This window comes from Artibeus jamaicensis, unplaced genomic scaffold, assembly GCF_021234435.1.
Source record: "Artibeus jamaicensis isolate MK-2021 breed Jamaican fruit bat unplaced genomic scaffold, CSHL_Jam_final contig_1015, whole genome shotgun sequence".
Taxonomy (NCBI): Eukaryota; Metazoa; Chordata; class Mammalia; order Chiroptera; family Phyllostomidae; genus Artibeus; species Artibeus jamaicensis.
In genome coordinates, this window is record NW_026521194.1 from 3528871 (window position 1) to 3546506 (window position 17636).

The 17636-nt window shown below is 41.0% G+C and overlaps 1 protein-coding gene across 1 annotated transcript in view; it reads right to left on the reverse strand.

Annotated features, from left to right (window-relative positions):
• Positions 1-17636, reverse strand: part of NYAP2 (neuronal tyrosine-phosphorylated phosphoinositide-3-kinase adaptor 2) — a 200477-nt gene that overhangs the window by 95484 nt on the left and 87357 nt on the right. The window lies entirely within an intron of this gene.

Sequence of the window (17636 nt, forward strand, 5' to 3'; positions counted from 1 at the left end):
GTTAGAAATATATTTGATTACAGCTGCACGGGCTGTTTTGTTTTCATCGTTGTATTGTCAGAGCAGCTACTGAGAAGGCCATCTCTGACCGTGCACTTCATGCTCATTCCCCTCACATCGGCATATTTTCCTGTTTTCATGTGTTCACAGTATGAGCACTATCTGAAATCATATTTACACTTTGGCTTATGTATCTGTGTTTTCCACTAAAATATAAATTTCATGAAACTGGAGAGTTTCTTTACTTTCTTCATGGTACATCCTCATTTTGTGAAAGAGTTGTTGGCATATACCAGGCAATCATTGGACAGTGTTTCAGGGAGGGATGAGTGGTTAGAGCAGAGAAGAGACGAGATAGTCAGTGCATAGAAGACAAAGAAACTTTCAAAGAAACCGTGAAAGCTCACAAATCTCAAGTGGGTGGCTCTTAATTAGAGAGATGGAGAGAAGCAAGGATTCCAGATGACATTCCCCAGGCAGATCATAGCACTAACCAAAATCCAGGGAGGAGAACAACTTTGGTATAAGAAGAGCACAGGAACTGGCCTAGAGAGAGAGGAGCAAAAAGGCTGCGTGGGACAGAAGAACATTGGGATTGTTGAATATTAAGGGACCAAACAGCTTTGTCTGGTAAGTGGGAACAAACTAAAGAAAGGAAAATAAAAAGATGGCTCTGGAGACTAGTATTTGAAAATAACGTCTCTTTGCCTGTGAACTCTGAATAGTGAGCATCCCACACTTCAGTGGCTCCGCTATTCTCAGGTGAAACCATGTGAAATACCATATTGAACTCGGCTCTATGTTCAAATCTGTTCCACATAAGCCTGTGTGGGCCGTGAATTGTCAAGATATTCACTGTCCCATCACACCACGCATACGTAAGGAGGGAATGGTCTTTGCTTTGTTGAGCTTAGCCATATGACTTGTATTGGCCAATGAAATTAGTGTAGACTTCATCTCTTCTATATTTCAGAAGAGAATTTAGATATGTATGGTTTGAGTTGGCCTCTTTCAGTCATACTCAAGGGAAAAGCCTGCCTCCTCCCTGCAGCCTGCCAATGGAAATGCAGGTTACAGTGGAATTTGGTCATCGCATGTGTTAGATACAGTAAACAACTTATCAAAATGCACTCTCCCCCTGCTATAGTGTAGAGCTGTCCCTAAGAAGTGGCTATTCAACCAGAGACTGTATTGTCTGGGAGCCATGCGGCAGTTCTGATCAAAGAAATGGACTCAGTGGGAGTCATGTCTGTCTCCTAAAGACCCAGATGACTAAGAAACCATCTCTTTCCCATTGGACCAGCGAGACGGTGGTGACTGAGTAGCCCCACCAACGGGAGAGCCATCACGAAGTTTCTGTGTCTGAATTATCACAAGGGGGGAGGCCACTCCACACCATAAACACCCACATTTGGACAGTTATGTGAGCAAGAACAAAATTTCTATTCTGTTAAAGCACTAAAATGTAGTTTGCTGTAGCTGGTATTAGTCTGTATAATGTGTTTGCATGCAATAACATTATATGTACTATAAATATTAAAATATAGTCATAGAATTATTTCTGAATCAGAAAAATTTTGTGTTCACTTAAGATAATGTTCCTCAGAAGAGAATGTTCACTTTTTTGAAAGTTAGCTTTCCAATACAGTAACATTTTAAGTTTATTTTAATGGGTAAACTTAAGAAATCTCTCAGTGTTCCAGCTGCTGAGGAGAAGATTGGTGAAAAGATCCCTGTTTTCAGAGAGTTTATATACTGGCAGAGTCAGACAATAAATAATCTCAATCAGTTAGCAAATTACCTGCTATATGAGGAGATAATGCTGTTGATAGAAACAAAGAGCAGGATAAGGACTGCTGGGGTGTATTGTCAGGACGTGCATGTGTGTGCATACGTGTACATGTGCATGGGCGTTTGTGTGGTAGGGGAGAGACCTAAATAATATTTAGATGATGCCTGGCTAAGAGCAATGGGAATAGTCGGGGAGAAGAAGGCCCGCAACCGATCTCTTCCATCTGTATTCTTCACGAGCTCCCTTGGGGATTCTAGAAATACTAGGGCTCCCATTGTCCTCCTATCAGCTCTGGATGATTTTGGTCAATATGATTATTAGGCAAAGAAGAAGAAGGAATCCGTCAGGCTTAGACTGGTTTGAGTGACAGGGGTCTGCTGTGGACAGAATGGGGGACACTTTCACATTGGGGAAGCCTGTGGTGGTCTCCATGAGCACAAATACCGGACCTGTTAGTTATACCACTTAACCATTGATAATGAGATGGATGAATGGGCCTTAAGTTTGGAGGTTTTAGGGACCTTTAAAGATCAAATATGTTAGTATGAACCTAAGACCTGACTAAAAGACTTTAACAACAAAGAATTTTGGTTGTGATGGCAACAGTAAAAAAAATCAGGCATAGGAAAGGAAACAAAAGGGGGTTGTCTGTTGATTAGCCTAAATTTGACCTTCCTTTGTTTGGCATTTAATTCCAAAAAAAGAGAAGGAAAAGGCAATAAAGTAAAAATCCAACTCAGGTGCACAAAATGTATTTTTAAAACATAAGGAACAAATGCCGGTCCCCCCCACCCTGGCCTGTATCTATTTTGGCTCCTCACACACCTCCTTCCAAATGGCTGGTCCAAACACGCACCGCACCCTTCTGGAATAAAGCATGATTATTTCAGTCTACATATGATCCTCTAGAAATTACTCCAAAAGAATTAACATATTTTGTATAGAAAATAAATAAAGATAAAAAATTGTGAAGGAAAACTGGAAATGCTCACAGTTTCTGGAAGCTGCTATAACATTGCATTTAGAAAGCTGTTATTATTTCACAAATGCTGCTCAAAGTCCCTGTGATCAGAACACTAGCTGTTATCAAGGTAAATATTTTGGTGGCGGTTTTATAGGTGTTTTTGTATTGAATTTTTTTGTACTACCACTAGTTTATATTAAAGCCCCTAAAAGAAAAACAAGCTTGGGCTACTTTAGAGTATGTCTTACTTGGCTTATTGTTTTTATTGCCACTGGAAAATAACAAATTTGGTACAAAGAAGGATTAGCAATGGTGGCTAAGGGACAAGATTATTACAGGGTAATTAAATGTCTGCTTTTTAAATTTTTTGGAAATGTTTTTTTTAATCCTTCATAAAATTTCATCAACTTTTCACCTTACTACAAAGCCCAAAATGGAAGACATGCACACTTTTCTGACTCTGGAATCTTCAAAACAATGGTTATGTTCATGAAAATGAAAAGTGAAGGGGACTTGTCCATTCCTCTTTTGAAGCCCATGGAATAACATATTTTCAGTGCAAAAGATCAAGACATAGAAAGTCACCTTCCACCTTAGCATCCTTCCTCCAAGCTTCTGGGGTCTAACGTCCTCCTTCCTTTGCTCACAAAGGATAGTAATGGGCTCTGGCAGTTGCTACTTCCGGGTTCCATAGGTCTATGTCCTCTGTTGGCCTTTTCACTGCATCTGGATCTGTGGACTCTGTTATTTACATGACATTATCTGGGTTTAAATAGCAAGTGCAATTTATCACTTTGCATCTGGACACTGACTAGTACAACAGCAGGTAAGAAAGTTTGAAAGTATAAAGGAATTTTGGAGAATTTTTCATTGAAAAGGGACAATGGGGGAAACTTGTGTGGGAAGTAAATGAAAAGTAGAGAAGCAACAAATGCCTATGGAATAGAAGGTAGGGTTCCAACTACTTCCTACATTTCTCAGCCATTAAAATAAATTTGTGGATGCCAAGGACAATGTCTAATACCTTTGTTTTCTAACCTCCAAGGGTTTAACATATGTTATTTTACAATTATTGTGATGGACTGATTAATTCTTAGAGGAGAAGAGCAAGAAAGCCTATAAAAGACAAAAGAACAAATATTACATATGGTATCACTTTTCTGCTGTCTACCTACTTTTTCCCAGAGCTAGATATTTATAAATAATCTTCCCAAAATGTTTGCCTCTTGCATACAATGAAGAACTGCTAAAGGAAACCATACAAAATCATAATAATAGGTTATTTTCTATTATGTTTACAAATACAGCTTGTACAGGTACTCCACACTGCCACAAAATATTATTATCCTTCCAAGTCCCATAATGACAGCCTTACTTCTTATATTTCATTTCCAACCAACATTGCTTTAAGAAAATAAAGCAACCTACGATAGTTACTTTAGCGCCCCTCACCCTGACCCCATGAATGACCCTCCTGGCATGCACGACTTTGTACAGCCTTTCTCACATTGACTCTGATTTTTACAAGGTGACTTGCTTGGCCAATAGGGATATTAGCAAGGATACACAAGTATATGATTAATGGATACTTGAATATAAGGTGTGTCTTCTTAGGAAACGCATGCACTTGGAAGCCAGCTGCCATGGTGTAGAGAGAGACTACTGAATCATGAGAACTCACATGAACACAGACCCTGAAGGTTGAAAGGCCATCTTCCAGTCCAGCTCCCGGCTGAACACAGTAGCACGAGGGACCTCAGCTACACTACGTGGAGCAGAACTACCCAGCTGAGTCCAGTCAAACCCTACAACACTGAGAAACAGTAAATCATTGTTAAGCCCACAAAGTTATCAGGTGGCTTGTTATGTAGCCACAGATAACTGGGACATGACTAGAGAGAAGTTTTTTCTTATTCTCATGGCCAAATTAGCATAGAAACTAAAATTTATACCCATTTCGTGATTTACTCTTCTTTGAACCCAGAGGAAAAAGGCCCTAATCGCATCCCAGGCCAAGATGAACTTTAAATCTCTTCCTTTGTCAGTGCGTCAGGGACGTTCCTTCTTTGGTCGTCTCCTGTCTCAGCATCACCAGTTTGTCCCTCTCTTCTAGACCTTTCTCACCACAATACTCTGATGTTCTCCTTCCTCTCACAACCCACACAAGTATGCACACACACACCTTACTCTGGTGCCTCATCTCCTTCCACTTACCACCAACTTCTGTTTCCTTTGTAGCCAAACTTCTCAAAATCGTACAGTTGCCATTTCTCTATTTCCTTGTAGTCCATTTTTCCCTCATTCTCTCCTCAATTCAGGTTCTGCTTCCACCAGAACCCAGATTACTGTCCTGATCACCAGTGACCTCTGTGTTGCCAGATCAATTAGATACATTTCTGCCCTCGACCTAGTTAGACTCACCATGACTTTCCATCATTCCTCACAACATCTTTTTCTCTTGGATTTAGAAGTATTTCATTTTTTCCTCCTAACTTACTAGCTACTTTTTTTGTTTCCTATCTTTACTTCTTCGCTTACACTCGATTAAAGCTGTTTCTCTTTCTGCAATCAGCGAATGTTTTGTCAGGGTCAGTCGAAGGGTTATTTACAGGCCCTTTGATCTTCTGCTCTCTCCCCAGAGGCAATTCTAAATATCTAATTTAGTGGCTAAATATCATCTTTTTTCTAATGACAACTTAACCTATATCACTAACTCATTCTCCAGAGGACTATACACCACTGTTTACCTTTTATGTCCATTGAAACATCAGTCAAACATCTCAAGCACAGCAAAACGAAGCCCAGTTCTTTTCTAATCTTTCCCACCACATGACTCCACCAGATATTCACTTGCTCAGTCTAGAATCATAGGATTTATAATTCTCTAATTTGTTCTTTAAATAAACATTTAATTGATTACTTCCTAGCACCAAACCTGCATTAAATCAACATTATTCTTGCCCTTCATGAGTTTAGTGCTTATAATTAGAAATAGACATATGAATGGTTAATTACAATAAAACTAGAAAAATGTTTTAGTAGAGACCAGATAAAACATGCCCATAAAAAACAGATAAAGTTCAAGTACCATTTGAAGAAATGGAAAAAAATGTTTCAAATGGCAATGTTCTGAGAAATTTTGCTTAATTACAAGAAACATTCAGAATTTCATTTGCTGTATTACTTGAAGGCAACCAAACAAGTTAACTCACAATTATCCTCTAGGAAGCAGAGTTCTCAGGTTTTATATACATGTTTTCAAAGGCACTTCCTAATGTGGAAATCTTGTTGAGCTATGGGTTTGGATGTTTCCCTCCCTGACATCTTCAACTTATTTCCCCTTCAGTGTTTCCACAGAGCATGATTATAAAACCCAACTTACTTCTCTCCCTCCACATTCTTGTTTTGCTCCTCTTCAGTATAATTTCAGAATTGCAGGGAACTTGATATCCAGAGGAAACTCCCTACTCTCCAGAGACACGTGAGCATTACGTGATTGAGTAGCGAGGTACGTTGCTTAATACACAGACGTTTTTATGTTAAGTACTTACATTTGGTGACAGCCAAGTATTTAAAAACTATATGTGTCTTTCACACATCATATTGCACTGAGGAAATTCTGGGAAAAGATTAAGAAGTATAGACAGTTTCTCCTACCTAGTGCGGTAGTGTTGGGATGTGCAGGAGATATTTAAGGGAAAATAACTGTGCTTCGTTTCAAAAAGTATTGAGAAGTATCAATGAAGTATGCCTTTTATTGTACCTGTTGGGCTTGGAAATGCCACAGATAGTCTTGAGTATTGCAAAGAATATCTCTCCCATTCAATTAACACTCCAGTAGAATAAATAATTACTGGTAACAGACTTAAGTTGGTATGTAATGGGGAAAAACAGTCTGTAAGAATGGTCTCAGTTCTTTTCTAATCTTTCTAACTATTATCAGATAATGTATCTCTGATGAGTAAATGTAATATTAATCTCTGCAACTTTACCTCCAAATAAATAAAGGTCAACTTTAATATATATTTATTAAACATAGCATGCTTCAGGAAATTAGTAAGTAGTAAGAATGTAAAGAAGAGTAAGACCTTTAAGAATACACAGCTTGGGTTGCAGGCCAGTTCCCAGCAGGGGATGCACAAGAAGCAACCATACATTGATATTTCTCTCCTTCTCTTCCCTTCTAAAGATAAATAAATAAAATTTTAAAAAAAGAATACACAGCTTAAAGAAGAAGTCTTACCAAAAAAAAAAAATGAAAGAAAGGAAAGAAAAAATAAAACAGCAACGCCAAGTGTGACAATCTGCTATAGAAGAGCGTTCATAGGGAAAAAATACTTAATTCTGGAAAAAACAATCTTAAGAAGAATTAGGTAAATCTTCACTGAAAGAGGTTCAGGGAAAGAACACGAAGAATGTGAGAAATTTTCCAAGAGCAGCATTTCAACACAGGTAAGGCTATGAGCCATGGGAAAGGGGCAAGGAGAGATGATGCCTTTGGAGAGTAGGAGGGAACACTGAGCCCCAGACAGTGGGAGGAGCCTGGGCTGAGAGGAGATCAGGTCTGGGTTGGTCCAGGTCTCCAGGGAAAGCTGGGTGCTTGGGAAGCTCTTGAGGGCGGCCTTGGTTTTATATATGTTCTTTACTAGATTCGAGTTTTTGGAAACATGGCAGTTAAATAGAACCTTTTGCATTTATTTACTTGATGAAATAGCTGTGGCTGCTATATTTATAATTTACAGACCTATAGATCCTTTACTGAAATTCAATCTTGGCTTATAACCTTCCAGATTGTGATAAAGAATGTAAATGCAATCAACAGCACACATTTAATGAGTTTTAACCCATTAAGCATGCTAGGATCCTTTCCTCACAGATAAGTTTTCCCAGATAGGATGTATATATTCTAAATATATCTACATCTATATGTATGTCTCTGTCTCCACCTAGACATCTATATCACTATAGCTATATCTCGAGTAAGAAAGGAATAAAAGTGTGAATGTGAGTAACTGCTCCAACTGAAAAGGCAGCCCTTTTCTATTTCTCCCTGAGTAGCCTGGTACAAGCACTCACCACTTCTCGCCTGGGTCACTGCCCTCACCCCCTGAATGGTCTCCCTGACTCTGCATCCTACCCCTCTGAGTCTGTCCTCACCACAGTGATTCTCTCGAAATATAGTGCCATTCTTCTTACTTCTCTGCTCCCCTCAATGGCTTCCCAGGATGCAAAGCCCCAAGACTCCAAGGAAGGTCCGTCAGGGTCTTACCTTCTTTGTCCTCTCTGACCTCACTTCCTGTTCTTGTCCTTTTTACCCACAGTGCTTCCCCCGCCCTGATCTCCTTGCTATGTACCTCCTGCTTTTGGGACTTTGAAGCAACTATTTCCTCTACTTGGGACACTCTCCATCAAAGTATCCACCTAAGTCACACCCTCACCTCCTTCCTGTCTGTGCAAGTTATCAATGGACTATGTCTCACTCCTGAATTTATCCTCTCATCCTGCTCATGACAAAGGACTAGGCCCTTTAAATATTTTCTTCTGGGGCAGCTGGCACAATGTTATGCTTTGTCAGCAAAGGATAATGAAGAGGTGGAAAAGGGTTTTACTTCCTGGCTCCAGTGGCTCAAAAGCCAAGTTCCAGCAGAGCAGGGGGCTTCCTCATGTTCAGCTCCTGCAGAGAATAGAGCTTCTCTGGCACTTGGCTCCTAAAACACCCCAAGGTGATCAGCTGCCTGCAGCAACCCCTCCACGCCCGCAACCCAGGATGACCTCATAGTGGAGCACCTCTGACGAGAAACTACTGAGAACAGTTTCCCCCGGCACCCTAAATGGTGTTTTCCAGCAAGTTCAAAGAAAAAATCCTGAAACTGACATTCCGTAAAATTCACTGAGCCTCAGCTCAAGAAGGATTTTGGTTCCCCTAAGCTCTTTTTGATTCTTCTTCGGTTTCAGCTGTTCTCACTAGATGAAGTTGTCAGAAAGCAGAGATTTCCAAAGGGTGATGTGTTCTCATGTTCTTCTCTGTATAATCAACTTAGTTTAATACATATTAGTAGCAAAGCAAATTAAGAAGGGTTTGTCTTAAATCACTGTCTTCCCACTTGACAAAAAGATCGCAGAAAGCAATACATCTCATGAAAACGCTCAGTACAGACACAGGGCCACACAATAAAAGCACTTTTCTGCAGTAAGTTAATGTGATGTGGGGCTCAATTAAAGGCAAGATTTATGTACACACGCAGTCAGCCTGCCTTCAGAAGTGGCTTTGCGCAGTCTTCTAGAAGGGAGAGTGAAAATCTTCTCAGAAGCTGGATTCCTGTAGGTTGGCAAAACAGAATCTGGGGAAGACCACCCCAGGAATGGCTCAGGGAAACCCTGACAGGTAGAAGAGTAAAAAAGATGAGCACTAACTTCCAAAAGTCACTTAAGGGAAAGAAATGCCAGCTCTCTATTATGTCTTCATAGTTGTTGAACCTTATCTAAAAGGCATGAGCTGAACATTCTTTAATTTATATCATGAGGATAAACTAAAACGTACATGGTGTCAAGTGTATTTGCCACCACACATGACTAATTTGTGCACATACTAAGATCGGAGATGCAAAACAATGGAGGGAATACAGTATTAGGTTTTGCACACCTAAGAGGAGCAGACGACAATCTCATATTTAAGTCATCCAGCGTGGTTGCTGTGTTGTAAACAAAGCTGGGACCGAGGTGATGGGAGGATGATGTCCAACACTCTGGCTCTCTGAGGATTGCGAGTCCCTGTGCTTTTCCTCTCAAGCCTTCAAGTGCCTGAACTTCTTTTCACATTAAAGATGCTTAGAAGTGCATTAACTCTTTGTATCAGTTAGTGCCCTGGAAGACTCAGTCATACAATAGCACATGTAAGGGCCAGGCTGAAGTCAAAGGAAATAGAAAAGCCAGGGCTTTTTGTACAGAGTAAATGAGGAAGAAGACATGTAAGAAGGACAAGCTATCGACTCATTTCCTCCATGTCCCTTACAAAATCTCAGTGATTTAATAATGTACTGCATTACTCCATAGAGCTTCAGTACAATTGCATGGATAAATCCCTATCCAAGCTTGAGGCGAGCCAAAAACAGAGAGCGTGGAAAAGTTGCAGTGAGGGCTGCATTAGTAACCCCCCCTTCATCCGAGGCTGCATGTTTCTGATGTCCGTTTATCCATAATTGGAAATTGATGAAGTGTTGCAGTTCACAAGCTGCACAACTTGAGAACATGTAGTCTCACTTTGATTTGTCCTTAAAATGCCACGCAACAGGCAAGCACAGGTGTTTAGTATAAATGGTCAACACCAATCCCTGCAATCCTGGGGTTCTGGAGAAATCCTCAGGGAGCACCGTAGTGGTAACAAGGCCACTGGACGTTGTCTAGGCCACACCCATCTGGTGTTTCAGGGGACAGTGACAGTGTGGGTCAGTTTGGCCCACTAGGTCCACAAGACACTCACAAACGAGGAAGATTGGCAGTGAGGGTCAAAGAGACATTTATTTATATGCACTATAATTTTTAATATTTACACCATTTTTGTCAATATTTTACCTGGATTTTCTAGGAGTTCTTGGGCGTGGCAGCTGCTAGACTAAGACATATATTTTCTCATGTCTCTCAAAAGAGGCTGAAGCCCACCCAAAAAAAGATTTTCCCACTTTCAACTCAGTGGAATAACCCAGGCATTCTGCAGAAGGGTTGACTCCCATTAGATGGGAGAAAGACCAGTCAAGGCGGTAAGGGGGGAGGGGAGTTGTAGTTTGCCCTATTCATTTACTCAACACTGAGATTGTCTTGTGATACTTATATTATTCTACTGAATTATAGTTTACTTCCTGCATTGTAATTAACTTCCCACAAGATCATTTCTGAAGTATCCAACCACGTAGTTGGATAGTTTCCAGGAAAACAGCATATACATCCTCTTTGTATCTGAGGAGGCAAATTTTTAGGCTGGTCCATGGGACTCCTGCCCTCTGAGACTTTTGTAATTGTCTGTCCTTGAGTGCAGATGGGACTGTGAATAAGATGGCATTTTCTTCCTGTGATTAAATTACAGGATATGGAAAGAAAGGTGAAGGGAGTCTCCAGTTATAATTAAGTTTCCCAATTTGTTGACTCTGTGTTCATCACAAGGTAAGTTATCCTGGTCAAGCAATTTAAAAGATCCAGGCCTTCCCTAGATGGACAGAATCCAAGTGAGAGAGTCTGTCTCTCTCCATCCTTGAAGAGGGAAGCTATCATGTGTTCCACAGCCTCAGGGATAAGAATTCCACCAACAGCTTGATGAGCCTGGCCAGAACCCTCATCCAGCTCCAGTGGCTCCTGGATTTCAGTCTTGGGCAACCCTGGGAAGACTCTTGACTCAGAGAAACTGTGAGACAATGAAGGTGTGGCATTTTAAGGGACTTACGTGTGTCAATTTTTTGCACGGCAGTCAAACACCCTCCAGATCAATGCCCTGATCACCACAAACACTCAAGAAATTTGAATTTATCGGTTTCTTATTAAATAATCCATCGGAGCCAACAACACAGACCAAAATCCTCTTATGATGCTGAGACACTGAGACAAATGAGGTCAAATCCAGCCACTTAAGAGAAACATGATGGGTGAAACCATCTACGAGACGGGGTAGTTTTCGGACGAGAATCAACAATCATGGCAAGGCCTGAGAGATGCATGGCATGATGATTTGACTTACAAACTCTTTCATTCATGAGCCTCAGGGTGGGTCTAGAAAAAAATCACACACTGTAGACGTACAACTCGATCTCCACCTGAGCAGTGCCTGGTCTGACAGATGGCTTTGACACTAGGAAGCCTCGCAGCTTCTGACTGTCAACCTGGAAGAGGAATCCAGGAGTGCGGGCCTTCGCTGACAATCGCCTGCATTTCCCCACCGAACGCCAAAGTGAAGAAGATCTGGGGAGCTTGTTTTTCACCTCCTTGCTGTCTTCTTACTGCAGTGCTACGTGGGCCTTCAAGCACTTCTCGGGCACACCTCAGGAGGGACAAGTGCCACTTGGGGTGTGCAAAAGGGCCTAAAGCAGAGATGCTGCAGTCATTTACATGAGCCATTCAAAAGCCACTCGAAAAGCCAGTTCTGAGCCCTCTGAGAGAAGAAAAACTGTTGGTAAGAAAGAAAGGACCCTCTCGGGAAAAGATCCAAACAGATTCAGAAAGAGCTAAGCAGATACTCAAAAGGCCTAATTTGTCAGCATTTTCTGAGTGTCCATCATCCCGTTTACTCTGGAGGTCTCGTGAGGAAAGTCTGGGAAGCCTTGGGGACTACCCTAACCCCCCTCCACTACCTGGGCTACAGCCTGGGCCTGAGAGCAGAAGGACAGGAAGGTTACTGAGAATCCATTCTAAGCCACGTGTTTCGCTCATGTAGTTTACCCCATGTATTCTGTCTGCCTAACTACTTGATGAGATGGATTACTTATCCACTGCTACAGAACAAGTTCTCACAGACACAGCAGCTTAAACATCAACACCCCTCACCACCAGGTCACAGTTCTACAGATTGGAAGTCCAAGCACAACCAGAACCCAGACGGCTGGGTTCCCTGCTCAGGGCATCACAGGCTGAGGTCAAGGTGGCATCCACCCTGCGTCCTGTGGGGAAAATCCACTTCTAAGATCATGACTATTGTCTGCAGATTTCAGTCCCTTACAGTTACAGGACTGAGGCCCCTGTTTTTTTGCTGGCTTTTAGTTGGGTTATTCTCAATCCTTACAGGACACGCACATTCCTTGCCACGTGGCTCCCTGGATCCTCAAGGGATAGGTGGTATTTCCAGGGAATATATAAAGGGTGGGTATCCCAAGGAGTGGGGAGTCTTGGGTAGCATCTTGAATTCCACCTGCCACATAAGATCAGGACTCCCATTTCCAATTTACAGAGAAGAAATTGAGGCCGAGAGAGATGTGTGCATGCTGGTAGTGCTGACAGGAACCCAAAGTCTGTTGGCCTCTCCAGCCATGTTTTCCTAGTATGTCCTGCTGAGTTATAAAGGGGATCATCTTTTAAAACAATTAAGATCACTCGAGAAAGTATCAGAGATCTGGGTTAGTGACTGAGGAAGAGAAGTCAATACGGGGCTGTCTCTGACTGCTGCTGATGTAGGTCCCCAAACTGGCATCACGAGCTGGGAAGCCTGTAGGGACCCAAGGCCATAGCACACTCCACTCGTCGCCTACTCTCTCCTCAAACATCCGCAGGTTGCTTTTGAAGCTTTACATTAGTAGAAAATCAGAGTCAGGCATCTTTCAAATGTCAAACCAAGCAGCAAAAGCACAACACATATCCTTATAGGAAAAGTCACATTATTAAGCTGGTTAAACTGTTTCTTCCAAAGCTAAACAGCTAATTACAGGAAGGAAGCGCTCATGGTTGTCATGCCAGATTTTCTGGTTTCTAGAAATAATTTCTTTGAGTCAGGGCTTGCTTCATGATGTGTGGAGAGAAATGCAGTCTGAGATGGGGGGTTGGGAACAAAACTGGTAGTCAGACAAGGGAAAGGACCGATTCTATTCCTCTTGCCACAGGCTCCCCAGTTCTACAAGGCAGATGCCGCAAGTATTGGCTGGAAAAATGGAGGCCTGAAAAACAACACTCCTAGTGGCTGTAATTCACCTTTTTTGGTCATCTTGGAGGAGAAATTTGTTTCTGTTTTTAAAGCAGCAGCCATATAATGACCTTGGCCTTCCTCCCTTGGTTCTGGCTCAACCACGCAATTCACGTTTCTAGGGACAATCATGATTCCGAATATTCCCTCAGGTGTTCCAATTATGGTTTAATCACATGACTCAAGTAAACATCTCTAGAGGCTAAAAATCAGAAACCAGATACACTACCGCAATTCAAAAATATTTCCTCGTTACTTGCCAAGAGACAATCATGAAATTAAACTGCAAGTCAAGGACCGAGAATGACTTGAAGGAAGGGTTCCTAACAGGTGAAAGTTAAAATATTTAGTGTTTTGCCAATTAACAGTATAGACTTGTAATAACAGCGTAAGAAAAACTTCACTAAAATATTTATTTTTTAAGGATTCTAAAGTGTACAGGTACTTGAAGTATAATAAAAGTTCGCTTTCCTCATTATACTAAATATTAAATTATTGTCATCATATGGTGAAAAGATTATTTCACCTGGAAGACACCTCATTGCATATTTGGGTGATTGTGTAAAATGGTTAAGCCTCTAACACATAGAGCGTGTATATGTGTGGCCTTTCTTTTCTTCTCCTATTTGTTTTTAATATATGTGCTTCACCGAAGCAAAATGCCATGGTATTCAGGTCTATTGCACCTATTGGCCTAGGTGATAAGTCCACATGTAAAATAGTATTAACTTATATTTGTACAGCAATTTCTGTCACCCACGCATCCTTGCAGACTTTAGCTCGTGGGGTTGTCATAAAGCCATGAGGAAGGCGGGGTGCAATTACTGTTCCCTTCTTTAAAATCACAGTAAAGGTAAAGAAATGCTCTCACTGGGTCATTTGTCCGAAGTCAATGTTCGAGTGTCAGTTCTGAGTACAGTGTCCTTTGCCTGTGCCACAGGGTGTCTCTGCCAATGATGCTCCTGAAGAATGGGTGTGTATTTTCTTGAGCAATGGGAGTGGTGGATGTGAGGTTTCATGGCTCTGCTTTGTCTGGACTGCACATGAGGCAGAGACTGAAGGGACCCTCATCCTTTGCAGTTATCATCCTTTACTTCATCTAATATTTCCTCAAACTAAGCAGGTGCTACATGGAAGCAATAAAAAAGGGCAATTATTGCCAGTTTGTCTTCCTTACTGTATGGTATATGTTTAAAAGATATTATTGTTGACATTTCTAAAATAGCATAGTAAATGTATGTTTTTAATGAGGCAAGGTCGTTTTTAGAAACTACATTTTACCTTTCTTGGTGTGTGATTTTATTTTGTTTGTGTTTATCATTACACCATTTTTTTCCTACTCTGGAAAGCTGTTTTGCTGCAAGTCCATTTCTTCTTAACTTTTATCCACAAGGAAGTCATAATCCCTTACTTAAAGAGAAGCTGGTTACCATGGAAATCACTCTAATGGCCCCGAATTGATATTTTGATTTTGCTGACATTTAATGTAAAAAGAAAAGACAGGCTAAGATTTATAAAAGTCACTTTTCGTTTTTGTTGTAATTTTGATAGGGAAAAAAATTGTAAAGAAAACATACGCTCCATAATGAACTCCAGTTAACTCACAATTATAAAGAACTGAGAATTTGTAAAGGGAAGATCTACATATTTGTACAATTTTGGCTTTGAGGACACACATATGAATGCATTCATTGGGACTCAAGGCTTATTCCTGTCTCTGCACTGAGCCCCGATGCCTGTGGTTACAAAAGTCGTAACGTGAAAGAAGAGATTTGAATGTACCCAGTTTTACAATTGCCTTTTCATTAAGCATTTTGAGAAGGTAAAATTTGCATTGAGAATCACTCTTCTACAGAAGTTGACCATTTCTGCACCAGATCCTTACAGTCCCTCCGGTCCACTGACCCACCTCCAAGACACACTACAGCTGAAAGCTGCTTAACCCATCTTCAGAGCACCTTTTGATGTCAAAGCTGGACCTAGTTTTAATAAACTTCACCGCCCATCAAGCAGTCTTCCAAGTCTAACTTAAGTCTTTGCTGCTGCTGTAATTGTATCCTCAGAAGAAATAAAGAAAATACAGCCTCTACTGTTTGATAACCAGCTACTTAGAACCCAAGATCTTTAGATGCTGAAGGGATCTGAAAGAATTAGGAGCTTTTCTATTTCAGGAATTAGCTACCTAAAGCATCTCAAATGAATGGCCATAGATTCTGTTGTTAAGACAATTGAATTGCCAGCCAAATGTTTCCTTTGGGGGGGAGATAGTCATGCCTTTCAGCCTGTGTTCACTGTGAACTCCCCAGTTTCCCTTGCCCCAAGGGGGGCTACTCTGAAGTGTATATTCGACACTGCTTCCAGGAATGTTTCTAGAAGCATTACAGGGCTTGATAAGCCCTCCTTACTGACCGCTTCCCTTGTCTCTTCCATCTCTCCCTCCCCCTTGTCTGGTTCTTTATTCTCTTCTATTCTCAAATCATTCTAAACCCAGTTCAGGCCCTCTTCATTCAGACACTGTTCTTCTAAATCAGTAAATTTCTTCTGCAAACAACCTAATGTAATTGATTGTGTGGTTTCCTGGCACAAAAGCAGGAGAGAGGTAACCTCTGGAAACAAAAAGAAAGCCACCATGTGTCAGTATCAGAAGTAATCTGAGAACAATATTTAATATGTTCAAAAGGCAGATTTCTCGAGCCCCTCGGTGTATTCACAAGAAAACCAAACACCTAAATTGTTTCTAAAAGCATGTATGTGTTACTAGTTGAAGGACATAGTGATGACCTTCAATCATGAGAAAAAAAGATTCAAATATGCTAAGGCAGCAGAAAAAATAGTTATATAAATAGACACAGATATACATACACCATCTTTCTTGTGCTACTTATCACAGCAAACCAGACTGGGACCAATGTAAGTATCCATCAGAGAGGTAATGATTAAAGTACTATGATATATACTTCTCTCCTTAAAAATGGTGTTGAATGCCATGGGAAATAGTCACAAGAGATTAAGTGGTAATACACAGTGCACAACTCTATGCACAATGATTTCAACTTGGTAAATTTGTGTACACATACATGTCATTCACATTTGTACTCACACACATTATATATACTCATGTTCCATTTTTGCATAAATGGGTAATAGGAAAAACTAAACTAAGTGGGTACATTTCCATATAGAATGACTGGATTAGCTTCATCTCCAAGCATTTATTTATATTTTTCAGGCTGTACTGAAGGTCTTCTTCTTTGGCCAAATAGGCACTTGGGCACTAATATGGAAAAAAACGAGGGATGAGGGTAATGGAAAATACGGGACATGCCTCATGGCCACCCCATCTTACAGACTAGGTTTGAGCCTCTGTGGGAAGATCAGACCAGGAAAAGAGGGAGATCCCATGGGGTCTGGGGAGCCCAGGGAACAAAGATACCTGCCTGGCTGAGGAAAGGACCACCTCGAATGCAGACCACTGTGATGCCTGCTGTCCTGGGGGCCGCTGTGGAGAGTGTCAGGGACACACAGGGTGCGAGAAAGGCCAGGGGGCCTGCTACAGCCGTGCTCTCACACTGGCCACCAGCAGCGCTGGGAACCTTAAAGTGTTTTCCACAGCTAACACACAGGAACCGCAATGGGCCTCTAATCAAAGCACATGCAAGACTACTCTCCTGCCACGGAGTCTCAGGAAAAACTCCAGAAACCTGAGACTTACCGATCCAAGTGGGGACCAAAGAGCTGGTGAGATCTGGGGTTAGCCTGACCTAATTTATAGTCATAGACCAGCCAGGAAACTGAGATATATTTGAATACATATATATACATTTCACAGCTGAGGGAAAATAGACATTGAAATATATATATGTACTTCCTTCATATATATATATATATACACACACACACACACACACACACACACACACACACACACACACAAAGGAAGTATACCAAAATGTAAAAAAAAAAAGATTATTTTAAGGAATGAATACAATTTTTCCTCTTTATATTTCCCTGCATTATGTTTCCCCAAATGACCACATAATACTTCTTTAGTTATATAAATAATGCCTATAAAAAGCAAGATAACATAAATTTCTCGGCAAAATAATTTCCTAATAACTTGACGCTTTCGGGGGGTGAGAAACCCATATTGCCCTCCCGTTCTGATAAATCCAATACATTTCTCTCTGTGTCTTTTGACAGCACTCCCTTGTTAGGTTCCCTTGTCC